The sequence below is a fragment of the Drosophila subpulchrella genome, chromosome 2L, assembly GCF_014743375.2.
Source record: "Drosophila subpulchrella strain 33 F10 #4 breed RU33 chromosome 2L, RU_Dsub_v1.1 Primary Assembly, whole genome shotgun sequence".
Taxonomy (NCBI): Eukaryota; Metazoa; Arthropoda; class Insecta; order Diptera; family Drosophilidae; genus Drosophila; species Drosophila subpulchrella.
In genome coordinates this window covers 4,153,745-4,172,665 of record NC_050610.1, presented here as the reverse complement: position 1 = coordinate 4,172,665, position 18,921 = coordinate 4,153,745, and the positions used below count along the sequence as shown (strand labels likewise).

General features: G+C 39.9%; 1 protein-coding gene across 5 annotated transcripts in view; it reads left to right on the top strand.

The window, feature by feature from the left end:
• The first annotated feature begins 310 nt into the window (after positions 1-310).
• The window catches only part of LOC119546229 (protein abrupt), a 51,755-nt gene continuing 33,144 nt past the window's right edge, over positions 311-18,921 (top strand). For 4 of the 5 annotated variants that reach the window (XR_005219170.1, XM_037852373.1, XM_037852369.1 and 1 more), the window contains exons 1-3: positions 311-349; positions 1,301-1,535; positions 14,346-14,621. The gene's annotated coding sequence lies outside the window, so the exon portion shown is untranslated. Of the gene's footprint in view, positions 396-1,300; positions 1,536-14,345; positions 14,622-18,921 lie in introns of all 5 variants that reach the window. The other variant, XM_037852370.1, reaches the window with a different exon arrangement.

Here is an 18,921-nt window from a genome sequence, read left to right as displayed (position 1 = left end):
GTCGGCCGTCTTTCTTCCCGGACTCTCTGCAGTCTCAGTCTTCAACCTTGCCACTTCGCCTGGCTGGAAAAGTAAACACAATCTGATTGTATGGCTTAGATAATAGCCCCCAGAGTGTGTAAGTGTGTGCGAGTGTGGGTGCCTGTTGGCCAGATTGGGAAGGGGATAGAAAAGGCCGAAAAACCGTCGAAGCGTTGCATGCAACATGTTCGCTGTCGAGCGTCGAGCCCCGACGTTCGACGCATCCGACGAGCCGAAGTATCTGACGGATACGCTTACGAAAACAGGAATTCTTATTACGCGCAGTACAATTTCAGAAATCAGTCGGGCAGCAAGTGTCGTGGTTCAAGTGCGGCTAATTTGGCTTATTTGTGATTTTCTGTTTTGCTGGCTTAGTAAACTATCAAAACTGAAAAGACTTTGAAATATACAAGAATCTTAAAATAAAAATAGAAAACCAGAACTAATAAAATTCGAATAAATAAAAACAAGAACAACTATAAATTAGCAACCGAATAAGAACAAATAAACACTGTGTTGTTGAATATTTTGAAAAGAAATCCAAGAAATACTAGTTTCTAGTGCAAAACTATAAAAACAAACTGCAACGGCAACGCGTCGGCAAATTGGCATAAATAAATAAAATCACTGTCGTTTTTCCGCTGCTGTTCTTTTTTTACAACCTGATTTTTATGAATGAATGCAGCTACAGCGAAAAAACCGCAACAAAAGAGCGAGACGGAGCGAGTCGCGTGCACAGGAGCGAAATTGCAGAAGAAAAGGGGGGCGCCCCCGTAAAAAAAGCGGACAGGTTGTCCCGTTCGATGGCCGCCCACCGCCCACCTCTGCTGTTTATGTTGTTGTTGCCTCTTTTCCGCTTTTCCTAGGCGACACACGCTCACGCTTGTCACTTTGTTGCTTTTGCTTTCGCCTGTCAGCGGCTGTCACAGGCACACACACACACACCAGCGAACAGAACGACAGCCACACACACTTGCAGCAATTGTTGTCGTTGCAAAATTAATAACGGAAGTTGTGCATTTTATTAATAAAACGAAATTCGCACAGAACCAGATTCACAATCAGAATCAGAAAAAAAAACCAGAACACGAAACTCGCTGCGAAAAAGAGCAAAGACACAAATAAAAAACAGAAATCGCAAGTGCAGCGCGACGGCTTCTCTTCTTGTGGCGTTTTTCCTCTATTTCGTTTCCCCTGTTTTCCGCTTCTCGGAAATCCCTGGAAATCGCTCTCTGTTTTGCCCACCATTCTCACTTATCTATTCCTATTGTTATTGCAGTTGTGCAGTGTTGAAAAACCAAACTAAATTCAAAATCGGCTAGAAAGAAAAGTGCTAAAGTCCCATCAATAAACCCACAAAACAAATTCAAAAGGGAAATCCCTCGAATAATAACCCTCAGTGTTTCAAAAGTGTTCAAATTTTACAACTGTGGCATCGCATCACCAAAATCAGCGACTGCTTTTCTGCATCATCGTGCGTTTCCAGGAAAAATAGAAGAGAAACAGTGCAAACGGTAAGTTTTCGGACACTCTATAAATAATATTTGCTTTAACCAACTGGTTCCTAGAAACATGATTTGATCATCTGGGGTTATATTATCATTACTGCAAATAGAATTTCATTGTGCCAAAATCAAATTTTTTAAGACCAATATCTTATCTTTGGAAGTGCCTAATTTTAGTTCAAAGGAAATATTAGAACTTTTTCTGCGAATTGTAATGTATTCTTTATAGCATTTTTATTTTAGTTTAGTTTTTTCTTGCAAGATAATTTTCAAAGCTTTGTATTGCTTAGCTAAATTTGTAATAAGCTTTAATAAAATATAATTTCAATTTTTCGAACTTGTTCCTGCGATGATGATAAAAATTAAATTTAATACGAAAGTTGTTGAAATAGTAGATAGTTGAAATTATAGATAAACTAGATAAATCGTTTTACTTACATCTTTGTGTTATTTGCTAACATTTTTGGACTATAAAATAATCATATCGGAATGTTCCAAGCCATTTTTATAAATAATACACAAATTCGAATCGAAGAATCATTTGTCTAAATTAGATTTAAATTTCTATGTAAAATATTGAATTCTAAAAACTAAACCAATCTTACCCTAACATAAAATCTTATGCTCGTCCTAAAACCAGTTCAAGTCCCATTAATATTACTCTGACATATAACTTTCTCGCTCGCTTAAGATATGTTTTACTTTTAAATAACCCTGCGTTTTTAGTCTTTGATTTCGTTTTTACAAATTCAATCAGGTTAGCAAATTTTTATTAACCCTGATATTTATTTGCGATCTCTCTCAGTGGTCGTAAACCGAAGATTAGGTGGCTTACAAAAACTGACTTACAAAAGGCGATAGCATTGGAAATGTCTTCAAACTTGCTAAACTAGTGGTACACTTTGAAGAATAAGTATGTATTATTTTTGCCTTAAACGCTTTCATGATGGGTCTGCGGCCCTTGAAGACAGCTTTGAATGGTATGTCCCCTTCCCAGTTGATAAATGAATCTGTGGATTTGTTGGAAAATATTTTCAGGGGGAATTTCGGGCAGTAATTGCCAACTTATTCAAGGCAGTGGAATAGTATGGCCAATAATGGTAATAGCAGCTAATGAACCGGGGCTCTCGGCTGGATTTTTGGATTTGGGTTCGGAGTTGGGGGTCTCCGATGCCAAACACCAGCGCGTAAGTGTAGATTCCTCGCCTCGGCAAGTGTTGTTTCTTGATGTTTTTTTACCGGCGTTGAAAACAAACACAAATAGATGTGGAAACCCGGGGATGCTGGGAAACAAAAGGGGCAACCCCAGTGCAGAGGAGGCGAACAATTAACGCGTCGCTGTAATTACAGCAAATGGTAAAAAATGTTTGGGAACAACTAACCAGAAAAAGACACAAAAAAGGCACGGCGAGAGGGAAAGATACAAAATATTAATAATCAATAGCCCGCTAAAAGGCATCGGCGGAGTCGGTCGAGTTGGTCGCGATGGTTGAGGCAATTTTATCGGTCATTGAACGGCCGAGAAACCAAGCAGGTCCCAGAAAGATTTACAAGCCAAAAACGCAAAACTCCAAGCATGGAAATTATGCCAAAAACTCGGATTTGCCGCGGCAAGAAGCGATCGGTTTTTGGTTAATTACCCGAACTAAGGCCCAGGCCAAATCTCCGTTAACCTCCGGGGAATAAAATTTCGGAGCGGGTTGGCGGGGCCGAGCAGTTAATTACATAAAAACAAGTGATTTGCGTGTGCGCTGCTGTGGCTGCTGCCCACCGGCATCGATTCCAGCTCAACGTTTCTAGGGTTTTTTCTTTGGGTAATTTTCAACTCGCCAACTTTCGGCCCGGCTAATTAGCGGAGAAAATCTTTGGCAGAAGCCGAGTGCCCATTTGTTGGTTGAACTCTTGTGAGTCGCAGAAGTGGTAATGTGTCCAAGAACAGGTGACCTTTGAACAAAGTTTACAAGCCTAAAATATCATTCCATTGTTTCGCATCGGAATATATTACTTTTATATTACTACGCCCTATTACTCCTTACTGAACCAAAGCTGAAATGTTACATTTTTAACAACTACCCTTCAATAACCAAGTGTTTTTGATGGCCATAGTATTATTATAGTTAACTTAGGTTATAGACTACCCATATATAAAGATGGTAATAATATTTAAAGCCATTCCATTTCAATTTCCTTGCCGGGATTTTCTTCTACTTCACCTTAAATTTATAAAAGTGTAAAAGAAAAGTAAATTTGGCAGTCATCTTCTGTCTGAAATTTCGTTTCATTTCATTATGTCTCGAATAATTCCCCAGCCTCGTTCCCTTTTCCTCTACTTAGCTTCCGAATGACCTTTGGCTGGCGCCGTCTTCTCCGCATCCTTTCATTCGGTGCCCCCACACTCCTTATAATTTATCATAAAAAATAAAAGTTTTTTGGCTTTTTACGAACCTTTTCATGGGGTTTCTGCCCCCCTGCGGTCAAAAAATTGGAAGGGAGCTGGACAATCGGCGCCGTGACTGCGTTCTAGATAAATAAGCATTCTTAATTATCCCTTTGCCCCGTTCTCTGGGGTGGCAAAAATGTTATAAACAATGGAAACCGCGCACTTAATGCGTTTTCTGTTTTCCACAACAGGGCTAAAAAAAGAGGCAGCGAGCAAGTATTTTTCTTCATATTATTCATTATTTTGTGGCCAAAAAAGAAAATGTTTTTATTGCCTGCGAAAAAGGGTATAAAATGCCCCGTCGCCATTAGCCAAGGACCCGCAAACGGGACGACAACAACTCCAATCAAATGTGAAGGAGCGAGAGTGAAAAGGAGGTTTCGGAGTGGCCTTTTGGCCAGATATGCACTGATGGGCGGAGGTGGGGGTGAGCGGGCCCGAACCGGAGAAATGCCGTCGGTAGATGAGATTTGGATTTCTTGCCCATGACAGGCCAGTGACTTTTCACTTTTTCGCATGTGAGCAAATGTGTAATTGAAGTTCCGCTCGACAAAAAAAAAGGCCAGGCCAAAAGCGAGCAAAGGAGAAAATAAATGGGAGAAAGGACTCTGAGGACCCGGCCATTCGATTCAATTGTTGCCTTTCCAACTCGCCGACGGCGCCTTGGCCCAAAGTCGCGATTGCCACATGAGTTGGCACAAAATCACAAACTCACAAAATCAGTAAATCGCTCGCAAAGTGCACGAAAAATGCAGCGAAAATGAGAATGATGTGGCACTTTTTCAATGCTACCTGCCATGTAAATCATCAAACAAAAAAATCCTTCGAAAATATTATTGCAGGAGCAAAGGATTTAAGCGGAATATGGCTGCATCGATTTGAAAAAAATATTCTCATCAAAATATTTGCAGTTTTTCTTCGGGACCTCATAACGATACCGATTGGGAAGGTAAGCCAGCGTAAACATTTGCCTTTGGAAGCTGAAATACAGTGGTCACTTTTGAAAAGGCAGTCTAAGGTATATAAAAATGTCCTGTGAAGAGATTATTTGATCTTATGTTTACGATTTTACTACATAATAAATTTTATAAAAACAAAGTGATGAAAAAATAGAAATATATAAAAGTTACCCACAGAATATTGTGACGTTCTCATTTGAGTTGAAAATGTTCTTAAAAATAGAGCGACATTTTTGAAGTTGAAAATGTTTTCATTCTGCTCGAATGAAGTTAAATTGGCGGTATTTTCATTGTATATCTCAACAAATAAACTATTAGTCTAGCCAGTAGTGTATACTTATCAAAAAGTTGTTATATAAACTCAATTTAACTTTTCTCTTCTCACCATTTCGTTCTAATATTGAGAATATCAATACAAAAATAAGTACATTTTTTAAGAACGAATGTTCTCAATTCAAGAACATTGTACTATAATATGTCTCTGTTTTGTTTTAATTTAGCTAGGAATTTATTTTTTATCCTATCGTAACAGTATAATCATTCATGTTTTTATCACCCTTTGTTTATTTAAATATCTTTAAAATAGTTATAAGTAATGGTTTGTAAAACTCTTAAAAGCCTCTGTAAAGTTTAGAGTCTTGTCTGTAAACATTGGTCCTGCTTTGAATTCGACGACCAAAGCGCGGAAGATTTCTTCCCCATCATGTTATAACTTAAAAATCTGAATCTAAAGAGTATACTATATTATACCGTGGTACTTATTAGTCGTTCCTTGATTTCATGATGCCTAAGGACACGTAGCAAAAAGTACAACTGCAGTTTGGGTTAAATTTTGCCCTCTGGTTTCTGCCCAGCCCACGACCTAAAAAAACGATTTCTATATGTTGGCGACTTTAACTGTGTGCTGTCCGTGTGTTTAGTATTATCAAATGCAATTTTCTAACGCAGTCGCACTTTCAACGATGACAGCAGCGACGTCGGCAGAGGCAGCGACGGCGACCGCGACTGCGACTGCGACTGAGGCCCCCAAAAGCAGCAACAAAGGCCCCCCAACAATTGCAGTTTTAAGTGAAAATAAAATGCATGACAACAGCAGTGGAAAGGCGGCAGCAACAACAATGCATGCCTAAAACCTAATAAAAATTCAAATTAACATTTGAAAGAGCGAGTCGGCAAATAGAGCGAGTGAGGGATAGCGATAGAGAGAGCTGCAGCGGGCGAAAGAGACAGCAGGAGAGAGAGCGAGCGAGACAGCGGCAGAGGAAGAGAAAGAGACGGGGCGACGCAGCCGAAAAAGCTTATGAAATTCTATTAATTTTTGAACAAAACGGAATGTAATCCCTGCGAATGACCCATCGCCCTGCCACTCCCACATTTCTAATCGCCCATCGAGCGACCGATGGCAACCGAAACTTTCCGATTCCGGTTCTTCTACTACCGATTCCAATGATTCCGTCCAGTCCAAATATTGTTTGTTGTTTTTCCCTATTTTGTTGCACTTTGTTTTTGTGCTTCCTTCGCTGTGTGTCTGTGGTGTGTGTTGTTGTTGTTCTGGCTGTGCAGATTGCAGACACTCGCATAATAATGCAATTTGCCATCTGCCATGGAACGACGTTCCGTCCGATTCCAAAATTCGACGTCACGCGCCAAAAAGACTGCGACGTTGTTGTTGTGGTTGTTGTTGACGTTGTCTGGCCTCTGGATGTCTGTTTGTCTGCCTCACTTCCCCTTGGATCCCTTCTCCTCGCACACACAAACATACGAACACCTTTATAGGCACAGATACTATAGGATCAAAATGTACAGTGGTCACTGGCAAACTGGAGTAACTTCCTTAGCTTTTAAGACAAAAAGTAGTTCTATTACACAGAGAGAATTCGCATTTTAAAATGTTTCAAACCTTTTTGTTTTGATTTTACTTTGAAATGTTTTTACTTTAATTTTAAAAGATTTATTTTATTTTTTAATACGTAATTTTTTTTCGTTTTAGTAAAAAAATTTTGTTTGAACTTAAACAGACATTCTGGCAAGAAAGAAAATAATAATGGGCATGGCTCAGGGGGCAAGTAACAGAATCTATCACTTTTTTCTGCTGGGGGTACAAGGTTCGAGTCCCGCCCACATCTTATTTTTTTGGTTTCTGTTTATTTAACCTTACACTTGTCGAATCTTTTACAAACACCGGTTGAAAAAATAAAAATTAATTTCAGTATCTTGGAAAATAGAAAACTTCGAAGTAGTTCTAAGATTCACAGTTTTTATTAGTTTGCTAAAAATAAAAAAAATACAGCATTATATACCCATAATCAGGTGTTACTTTTTTGTATAGGGTTCAAAACGGTTGTTGTTAAAATAGTAATATTAACAAAAATTTATAAATCTTCCAAACTAGCTTATAATATTAAATATTTTCATATAATTCAATTTAAAATCTAATATTAAGTGATAATTTCTTATATAAACCTATTTTCTAGATTGGGAAAATACATTTGCAAATTTGTTTATTCCTTAAATTATTATTAATTCCCGTTGTCCGAGTGTCCACTGTGGCTACAAAGACAACAAATCGGTGGCCACCTGCAGGCTGCTTGTCCTTTGCGCTCACACATTTGCGGGCAAACACATACTTTGAAAGGATGCGACTCTTGCCGTTTGATATTTGGCACTCTTCGCTGTTCTCTTTGCTCCCATTTTGCACTGCTCACTTGTCCAGCCCCCTGACCCCTGACCCCCTAATCCTTTTACCGCTGCTGCAGTTGAAGGCCTCGAATCGCCTTCGGCTGTCGTCGGCTGCGAATATTCGCGATTCCATTCCTCCATCCTCATCCTTCGCTTTTTTGTCGAATGTGTATGTGTGTGCGTTGATTTTGCGATTTTTGTTTTTGTCCTTTTTTTCGCACAGTTGCGAGTTTTCCACGAAAAACAGCTGCAAAAAAGCACGTGTCATCGCTGACTCGCCCATTTCAGCGTGTGCGTTGCCCCCCACTTCCCCCTCCCCCTTTTCCCCAACGCCATTTTCTCCATTTTCCCCAGCGCCACATCCACATCCACTTTTCCCTTTTCATGGTCGCTTTGGCCCCCAGCGCTATTTGATTTTTATGCTTGCGGATTTTCTTTTGATTTCGCTGTTCGCGATTGTTGTTCTTGTGTGAAAGCGTTTTCGTAGACAGGACAAATCGGGGAAACCCCATGGCGATGATGTCGATGACGAGATGATGACGATGTCGTCTGTTTTTGGTGGCACAACTGCCAAGTGGGGGGGCGGTAATAGCCCTGTGCAACGTGCGGCGAATGCAGTTCTTTGGCAGACCCGCTCGCCGATTCTCCGCCGTTCTTGCCACAGCCAAATTATTGATTTGATTTCCCGATTTGGCCGCGAGCCAAGCGCCAACTTGGTTAAAAGCAAACAACGAAAATACTGCTTAAGATTGCACACACCCAAAGAGACAGTGGGCGCTGGAAATGAAACTAAGAAGTTGAGATGTTTTTCTATATTTTTTTAAAAATATCCACATTTTACAATTCGTTTTAAAGAAATCCCACTAAAATAGCACTTCATTTTACTGAGAGTTGGTTAATTGCTTGCTTAAAAGTCTATGCAACTTATTGTATATTAAAGAACAAAAATTATATAAACATATCCTAATGTAAATAATAAGAAGTACGCATTTCTTATAAAATAACAAAGGTTATTCTAGTGAATCTTATGATATTTTATATTTCTAACTAATTTTCATACTTAATCTAAGAGTACCACACCTGCACCAAAAAAAATTCAAAATATGATTTCTTCGATTTATTACAATTATAAAACTAAGTATACCAAGTGGTCTTCATTTACAAGTGCAAGTTAAGATGTTTTTTAAAATTATTTTTAAAAATATTTGGAATTACAATTTTTCAGTTCGATTTAAAGAAATCCCACTAAAACAGCACTTCATTTTCTGAGAGTTGGTTAATTGTATGCTTTAAAGTCTATGCAACTTAAATTGAAAACTAAAAATTCTATAAATTTGGTATTAGGATATGTAAATAATAAGAAAACCGCATTTCTTAAAAAATAACAGAGATATGTAATTCTAGTGAATTTTATACCAAATAGAACAACATTTTATTTTTCTAACTCATTTTCAAAGGTGTACCCTAAGAGTAACACACCTCCTTCAAAAGATATAATTTAAAATTTGTTTTCTTTGATTTAAAACAATGAAAAAATTGACTATACCAAATGGTCTTCACTAACAAGTGCCCCCTGTACCGCCCAAGACTGCCCACACACCATCCTGCAGAAAGGCGCATAAGATGATGGCATAACCACTGCACCCCCGCACCACCGCACCCCGAATCTCGGGGGCAGAATCGAAGCTGCAATAAATAAAAGACGCCCTTTCCACAAAAGAAGTCGCCACTCGGACTGGCCTTCTATGGGTATTCCTTGGTATCGTCTTTTAAGTGGTGTTGGTGTGCAACTCGAGACTGCAGTCTGGGAACTCCGCTCTTGGAGGCTCCATCTCTTTTGGACGTACTTCTCTTAGGTTTTTCGGAAGCGAAACCAAACCCCCCCAATTTTCTCAGCTGGGGTTTGTTATTGTTTTTCTTGCCGTTTTGCCGGCTGGCGAACCGAATGAATGAATATGAATATGAGTGCGGCTCTCTCTTTCTTCGCGCGCCATCTCGCTCTATTGGCGCTCGGAAACTTCGGTTCGAGTTGGAGCCGAAGCACTTCGTGTTGCATCGAACCTGCTCGATGCCATCTATGATGGGATGGTCCAAGGGGGGGTGGCGGCAATAGCCGGAAACGGAAATCATATTTGGGCAAGTTCTAATGCCATCGACGATTGCAATTAAATGGCAGAATGTCAATTGTTTTGAGCCTGCGAAGGGGGCAGAAAAGGAGGTGAGAAGGCCACCGTGGCCAAAAGCCTGACCCTGCCATTAACCGTTAATGCACGGATCGTAAATCGAATTGAAAGGAAGGTGTGTCATGCGGACTTATAAATAAAATTAACAACCAGCCAAGCGATTCGTGGTGAGGGGTAGAGGTTAAGGCGGAAATATTTGCGCGAATGCGACTTTGTTGCTCCTCGTTATTGCCGTTCTTGTTGTTGTTGCTGTTGCTGTAATTAATGGCAAACAATTACAAAAAGCGAAAAAAAAGGAGTGAGTTGGAGAAAAGGAACGAGGCCTCGAGTGGAATTACAGAATAAAAGGCGAAGAGCAAGTTAAAAAGTGAATTACCTGATAAAGGACAAAACGCGATTTGAGGTGTGTTCCGCCGACCACCTTCCGCCGACCGTCCCACTGCGATTCCATATCCAATCCATCCGGTCAACAATGCGTGTGTCTCGGGTTAAGCACCGCTGCCCAGCATGGGTTCTCGGGACAGTGGGCCCTATCTATAACCAATATTGATCCCTCAAAAGTACCTATACATATATTCCAAAAATAAACTTTAATACATTGAGTACCAAGATTATTGAATAATTATAAATCTCAAAAAAAAAAAAAAATACCCTTAAATTTAGTTTTCTATTTTTATTTTTATCAATTACGTAAGCAAAATAAAAATAAATTAAACTAAATTAATAAATATATAACTAATTTAAAATTGTATAATATTAATATTTTAAAGTCTAATTTTATTACAAAAATTATACACAGGGTTCTCCCTTACTTACTTATTTAAGTACATTGTTCTTGAATTGAGAACATTCGTTCTTAAAAACCACGTAAGTACATTTTGGTATCAATGTTCTCAATTCTAGAACGAAATGGTGAGAAGAGAAAAGATAAATTAAGTTTATTTAATAACTTTTTAATAAGTATACACTGCTGGCTGGGCTAATAGATTAGTAATTGATATATACAATGTAAATACCATCAATTCAACTTGATTCAAGAACAATGAATACATTTTCAACTTCAAAAATGTGGTTCTATTTACGTATTTACGTTAGAATTCTCTCTGTGTAGATTTTTAGATAATACCTCATTGGTTCCACTGTATTTATCCTTTCATTATCCCCCTTCTGCCCCATCCCCTAACGGCGGTCAGTGTCCAGCTGACGCGCTTAATTAATTACGCGATTGTATTTGTGACTAACTGCTTACCGCCCTGCCCCATCGCCACCCCCTCCCCCTCTTGGTCAGAAAGTTTTGTGGTAATGCAATCGCTTGTTTTGGCCATAAGGGAGATGGGGATGCGGTGCGGGGGCAAGGACGTCCCGTCATTGGGGAGAAATTAATACCCACTTAAGCTTTACTGGACAGTCGCTGGTTCCGACTTCTTTTCTGGCGGAGATTCTTCTTTATTTTTTGGCCAGCTGTCGATTCTGCTTCTTGTCGAAGGTGATTCACAATGCGCATAAATAAACGGTATTCCAGGTATTCCGATATTTTAAGCCAATTTAACTTTGTTCTGACTTAATCTCCTTCCCTTAACCTCTTACCACCTTTTGTTGTTTAGTTATTTTCCGAGTCCTGCAATTATCCTAGGTAGGTTAATATCCCCTCCATAATGCAGTCGCGTTTTCGAAAAATTATGAAGTAAAAAATGTTTTTATTACCGAAAATTACAATGTGCGAACGGAAAGAAAGACGGCTTGCGGTGAAGGGGTCAATGGCAGTCGCAGTGAGGGGGTGCACTGAGGAAAATGTGATATAAATCTGATTCTTATTTTTATAATCTATTTTGGTTTTTAAAAAATATCTAAAATATATCTTGATTAAATTTCAAGAGCTTAAGAATCCATTTCTTACATTTGTTCTGAAACTTCATGTTTATTAAGAAGATTATCCTCTTAAAACATTTTATATGATATAAAATAAATATATATGGGCGCAATTTTAAAGATAGCTATGATAATTCACAGATAGGTAATCCAAAATTCTTGTGCAATATTTTTGGATGGGGATCATGGGTTCCCCGGTTTCCAGCTGTCCTTCGGTCAGTCTGTTTTGGGACGGTTGGATAGTTGTGGGCCCGTCAGCAAATAAACACTCTGACCCCGCAACCAAAAAAAGGAAGCATAGCAGGAGGTTAATTTCATTAGAAATTCATATTTTTTTGTTTTGGGTTCTGTATGTGGGTGATAGGCAAAGGGGGAGTCTTTCGAAGGGCGTTGCTTCGACATGTGTAAATGTGAGCAATAAAAAATAAATTTTGTCCTGCTCCTTCGTTCTTGTTGATGTTGCTGTGTTATTATTGTCGTAATTTGTTTATAACGGTATTTATGAAATGGTCACAAGTCAACGCGTTTCAGCAACAACACTAACTACAGGACTAGCCCCAGAACACGCACCAGGACGACTCTCCATCCTCTAGGCCCCCTATCACCAATTATTCTTATTACGCCTATTACTACTTTTTTAACCACTTTCCATTGTTGTTGTGTTTTGGGTGTTTGGCCCTTCGGGTTCTCCCGTAGCTTTTGCTGACCTTTTATGTTAATCGCATTTGGCTTGTAACTTGGATAGAGAGTGAGAGAGGGGGGAAAGTCTTGTAGCCAGTAATTGATATGCGTCCTAATCATGCAATCCTTTGTTACCCCCCACCACCCTCTGATATTTCCGCCCACTTGGGGGGAAAACAACTTCGACTTGTGGCTTGTTAGTCGTAGTGGAAGAAGTAATTACAAGCATTGCTGCGGTTTTGAATTAAGGCTGGATGACGTCAGCCCTCAATTAATGATCGAGAAAAGCAGGAATCACCTGGCAAATTTGCATAATCAAGCGGTGAATCATATCTGTAATTATCTGCAAGCGATAAAACCTTAAATTAAATTTATATTTTAGCAGCCTTACTTTATATTCAACATTTTTTGGGCAAACCAGAGATCTTAACTTATTTAAAAGATCTAAGATTATTATCCATACTTTTATTTATGGATGTAAATTAAAATTTTTACATCATCATCAGCTTCTCTCTAACCTTAACTATTTGAAGACAGTGTTTTAATTTCTACATCGAACTCAGCTCGAAACTGCGTCTTCGTTTTGGTCTCTCACAGATCTGGCATTTGCTGGCTAATTAATAAACTTTCACATATCTGATTTCGGATATCTTTTCACTTGCAGCCGCTTGAATGGTTTGAAATTTAACCGAAAATCGTTTTATGTAAATTATCAACGAAAGAAATGTCGAGAGCTATGAGTCGGGGATGAGCTAAGATGCCATGAGGAACGAGAAGTGGGGGATTTTTGTATAATTTATTGCATTTTGATAGTTAGAGTTTAATTACAGCATTTCACTTTGCTGTTTCGGGGCAGTGAAAGTGCAAATGGTATAGGTTTTTGGGTGCTACCGATCACAAAGGGGCTGCTCATCAGCGATTAACCTTTGACCGCCCGCCGCCCAGGTAGAAAATCTTGACCGAAACAGTTGCACTTTTTCCGCCGCTGGTCGTGACCCCTCTGGAAATCATAAAACAATAAATCTTTTTAATATCTCTCCTTGTTCTTGGGCCTCTTTTCGCTTCTCCGCTTTTTTCATGTTGTTCTGCGTTTCGGGGGCGTTGGTTTTCCTTTTCTTTTGCGTTTTTCTGGAAGAGTTTCTCACGTCCTTTGCCGGGGGAGGCTGTTAAGGTCAGCGAGCGGGGGCGTGGCCATTACTCAAGTTTGTGGATTTGAAGTAATAACTCAGTGCGTCATAAAAATTTTAATTGCTTTGGGCTTCCTCTGTGCGAAAGCAGTTCGGGTAATTAACATTAACCCAAAAATGTCCAAGAAACAAAGCCGGAACAATGCAAAGCACCCACAGCAACATCAGTAGCAGAAACATGCTACGAACAATGAGGCAATAAAAATTGCAGCGCATAATTTTCCACCACCGAACCCTTTTTTTCTGGACGTTGTTATTGCTGAAAATTTCCACGCGTATCAGTAATTAGTTTGCTTATTGTTATTCTTTTTTTGGGGGTTTTTCGGGGTCAGAAATGGGGAAATGTTTGGTACTATCCCTTAATCTGAAGATTTTTCGGCCACCTTGCGTGATTTGAAATTCGGTCCAATAGGGATCTTCTAGGACCAAGATGTTTTCTGATTTTGTTACAGGGACAAAGGGCAGACCGCCTTGACAAGCTGGAAATTTATACATTCCCTATATGTGGGATCAAAAGGGCCAAAATCAACAGCAATTGTTGTACTGCTCGAGAGTGTGTGTGTGTGAGTGCTAAGTGGGTGCAATTAGACCGCTGAACGAACAGGTAAACAGGTAACCCAAGTCGAGTCTTAGTCTTGGGTCTGTTGGTCATTCGATTTCGGGGTCGGTCGATCTCCGTATTGGCTTTGATCCTAATGCAACGAATTGAGCCACGCAATAAATTCTGATTGCAATTGACACTTTTATCGCAGGCCCAACGAATCGAGGGTGAATTTAAAATATCTTCTAATGGTCAACTGTTTTTTGTTCTTTTGTTGCAGACACTGGGCTGCAGAGTCAAGGTTGTGCAGCTGAAGGGAGAAGAAGCAACTGCAGCAGCCGCATAAATTCCAAAAGTAATACAAACTGCAGCAACACTATACGGATCTGCAGCAGCAACAATAGATCAAGCTGCAACTTTACCCATTGACACAGCAGAAAACATCTGCTATCAAAAGCTGATCCACATCATCGGAATCTTGGGCAACTGAAGCAGCAGCAACATCTACAGATATTGCTACTGCAACAGCAACAGCGGCATTAACCAGCAGCAACATGTGAGTACCACTCAAATTTCCATTAAGTGGACTGGCCAAATCAATTCGCTAATTGAATGCCGCGCAATTGAAAAGCTTCTTAATGTTGTTAAATGTGGACGAGTTGGCATCCCTCGATGCGGCCCTCCATTCCCCAGCTCCCCGCACTTCTTTCGTACACCCGGTTAACAGTCTTAATAGAATCAAAGAGCGACGCAATATTACTTTTAATTTGGCGTAATTGTGGCGATCTCAGTCTCTAAGTTCCAAGTCCCCACCCCTTGGTACCTCTATTTCGTATAGACTTACTCACCTCCCCCTGAAAGTGCACAGAAAGAAATTGTAATGTTTTTGGAATAGAAAGTTATATTTTTAAAAGTTTTTGAATATTTTTTAGGTAGTGTCTTACAAAGTTAAAAGTAACGAATAATATTATATTCATAAGAAATGTACGAACATTTTAAACGATTTAATTCATTTTCTCTGTAAGTTCAAGACATCATCTAGCTCTAGTTTTTTTTTCCAAAACTCTTAATTTACATCACAGAACATGATAAATTAAAATAAACTAAACAAAGCATGGTTACTTTCTGTGTACCCCTTTCACTTGTACAGTTTGCGAAACAGATTTACTTACGTTCTTCTCTCTATGGCAACAATAAAAAATACAAATTCAAATTGGTCAAAGCAAACGCCAAAAAAAAGAATCATATAGGATAGACTAGAGGGTTGGGTGCCCAGAGGGGTGTGGGTGGTTGGTTTGGGGAATGGCAAACGATGGAATCAATTAACCAAATGGCGCGAGTACTCGACCGTCGGCTGACTTTGCATTGGTTAATAACCGCTTGCAAAAAAATCAACGACAGACGGACAAATAGAGAATTGAAATCAAAATCAAAAATATATCTGAGCTCACACACATGCACACTCGGCATCTAAAGGGGTGCCATTCCCCAACCCCTTCCACACTCACCGTCCCACAATTTCAAAGCAAAAACCCGCAGTCCAAAAATTTCTCTGAGGAGCTTCAATTGTCTGCACTTGAGTTCAATTTCTGTACGGTCGCGTTGGCTACCCAAAACCCAAAATGCTTTTAAAGCTCGCCTGCAGAGCGGAATCGACTCGCCGAGGGGATGAGGGAGATATTTTCGTCATAACTATAAATTTTATTGAGATTCAAATGGTCTGCGTACAAATTTAGACACAATTATTACTTACTTCAATGACGCCAGCCAGTGGAATGGGGCAACAACTGAGGACTGTGGAGGGATTCGTGTTTCGAGGGGGAAATTCACATTATGGGGTAGTTTCCACTCCAAGTTATTGGAGTTCCGAAATTTTAATATTGCATTAAACCAGTGCTAAGATGTTTGAATTGCTCTCTCATTTTTTAAATGTGTAGACCATACTTGTGAAATACATTTATACTTGATTTAAGTTATTTACTATTATTTGAGTTTCTAGAATCTAAGGAATGTGTAAGGAATATTTAAGCCCTTTTCAGTTTTCGATATAAATTTAAGTAGCTCTCTAGCAGATGTCAAAACAATCCCATTTATCCGCGCACCCACCCACCACCTTCTCCACTTAATAGACAGTTCGTCAAATGACAATTACAACGACTTAATTACTTTTAATAAAGACGTCCGTATGTAGAGGCTAGCGAACAGAAAAAATACAGCTCTTCATTAGCGAAAAAATATACTCGTCCATTTTTGCATAATGCCTCATTATGCTTAGCCCAGAAAAAGGGGTAGTTGGGGGTGCTCGCCTTAATACATACAAATTGGAAATTGATGAATTTTTCCGGTTGGTGTCCGTCCTCGGTTCTCAAACAAAATGCAGCTGGCCCCCTGGGCCGGGAGTCTATCGCACTCGAATATCAATTAGTGCGGGTGGGGGTGGGATTACCGATCATTCGATCGTTGGATCGATCGATCCCCAGACCGATCTAACGAACAATCAATGGCAATTGCTGCCGAAGGGAAATTACTAATAATAATGTCTTTAATTGAATATTGCGCACTTCATTCACCCGGCGTTCTAAATTTGAATCCAGCAAAAGGGGGGCAGCAGCACAGCATATTATCCATTATAAACTTCCAATCGACCATAAACACTTGGAGGCGAGTGTGTGGCAGAGGTGTACCGGGGATCGATCCGTGGCAATGTCACAGCGCGCTTTATATTTGGATATGAAGCGAGCGGTAATGAAGTTCGCCGGATTCGCAGGCAGCCGAGTACTCACTCAGTCTCCCGCCCCCGAACGATTCAAGCATGAAAGCAATTTTTAATTTATTTTGGTTGAGCGCTTCACTTTTTCCTAAAATTATGACATAATAGCAGGCAGCAAGGCACCAAGGCACCAAGGCACCGAGGCACCGCCGAACCAGCGAACCACCTAATAATGTCATATGGAAATTTACGAGTACCCAACCCGATCCGAAAACCCGGGCGGGGGAGCTGGGTCTCATCGAGGGGGACGCGGACGGTGTGAACACCTCGGCAGTGTGGGAAAAGTATATTTGGATGCCGATGCCGATGCCGATGTCGATGGCAAACACCTTCCGCTTCACAAATCAGCGGTGTGTGCTGGACTGTGGGTTTCGATTACTTCGATACCCCGAGCTCAGGACCGCTGACCAGTTGTCAGTTGGCTAATGTTATAATTAACCTGACCACCTCCGTCAACGCCGGTCACATATCGATCCATCAGTTGACCCCCGAATCCAATCAAAGCCGCTTGGCCGGATAATCCCGGCTGGACCTGAAAATCGGATTGGCACTTTCGGTGGGGAAACGATAATAGATTCTTTTCCGATAAGTGAAACCTAGAGCAATGTTTTTGCTTGGCAATTTCAAAGGGTTTTTTAAACCTGTGTCCATTCAGATGACTTACCTGGTTTGCTATCTGATTTATAAGAGTTCGAAACTATAACAAATTGAAATGTTATAATACCAGATTGCATAGAAAACAAGGAAGAACGCTATAGTCGAGTACCTCGACTATCAGATACCCGTTACTCAGCTAAAGGGACCAAAGGAAAATGGAGATATGCAAGCAGCAAATGCGCCACCTACCGGCGGTAGACAGATTTAAGCGTTGTGGGCGTTAGAGTGGGCGTGGCAAAGTTTTTTTTAAATCAATCGATAGGTATTGACGAGACCAATACATTTCAGTTTAAATTTTTTATCTACCATGAAAAGTGTGGGCGCCACAGACTTGGGCGGTTTGTGGGCGTTGGAGTGGGCGTGGCATATTCGCGTAATAAACTTGCGCTGCGCTCAAGCCTACGGAATCTAAATCTGAAATCTCGTTTCTCTATCTTTGATATTTTCCGAGATATCCGCGTTCATATTTACGATTTTTTGAAGTTTGTGGGCGGTTTGTGGGCGTTAAAGTGGGCGTGGCAAACTTTTTTTAGGTCAGTCGGTAGGTATTGATGAGAACAATACATTTCAGTTAAAATTTTTGTTCTAGCATCAAAACTGTAGGAGCCACAGTTTTGGGCGGTTTGTGGGCGTTAGAGTGGGCGTGGCACTCTTTTGAAACAAACTTGCGCTGCGCAGGAATCTCAGGAATCTGCATGCCTAATCCCAGTATTGTAACTCTTATAGTTTCCAAGATCTCAGCGTTCATACGGACAGACGGACAGACGGACAGACGGACAGACGGACAGACGGACAGACGGACAGACGGACAGACGGACATGGCTAGATCGACTCGGCTAGTGATCCTGATCAAGAATATATATACTTTATGGGGTCGGAAACGCCTCCTTCTGCCTGTTACATACTTTCCGACGAATCTAGTATACCCTTTTACTCTACGAGTAACGGGTATAAAAACCTTTGCCCTTTTTATTTCAAATTTTTTATAACACTAAATTTTTTTGGACGTGAAATAAAATAAAAGGGTTTTTTAAAAACATCATGGAAAACTAATTTATTTCGTTTGGATTTCCGTGATATTTTTATAACGCCTAGAAGCCTTTTTCAATTTTGTATAAGTAATAATTTTTCTTTAGTACGTTCATTAAAATAACAGCGTTTTTAAAGACATCATGGCAAACTAATTAATTTCCTATGGATTTCCGTGATAATAGGATAACGCCTAGGAGAATTTTTAAATTTTGAATAAATAATAATATTTCTTTAGTACGTTCATTAAAATAACAGCGTTTTTCAAGACATCATGGCAAACTAGTTGATTTCATATGGATTTCGGTAATAATTTGATAATGCCCAGGGGCCATAATTGAATTGCCCACATATCTGGATCTGAATCTCAATCGGCTCTAAAAACAATTTAGTTGGAATA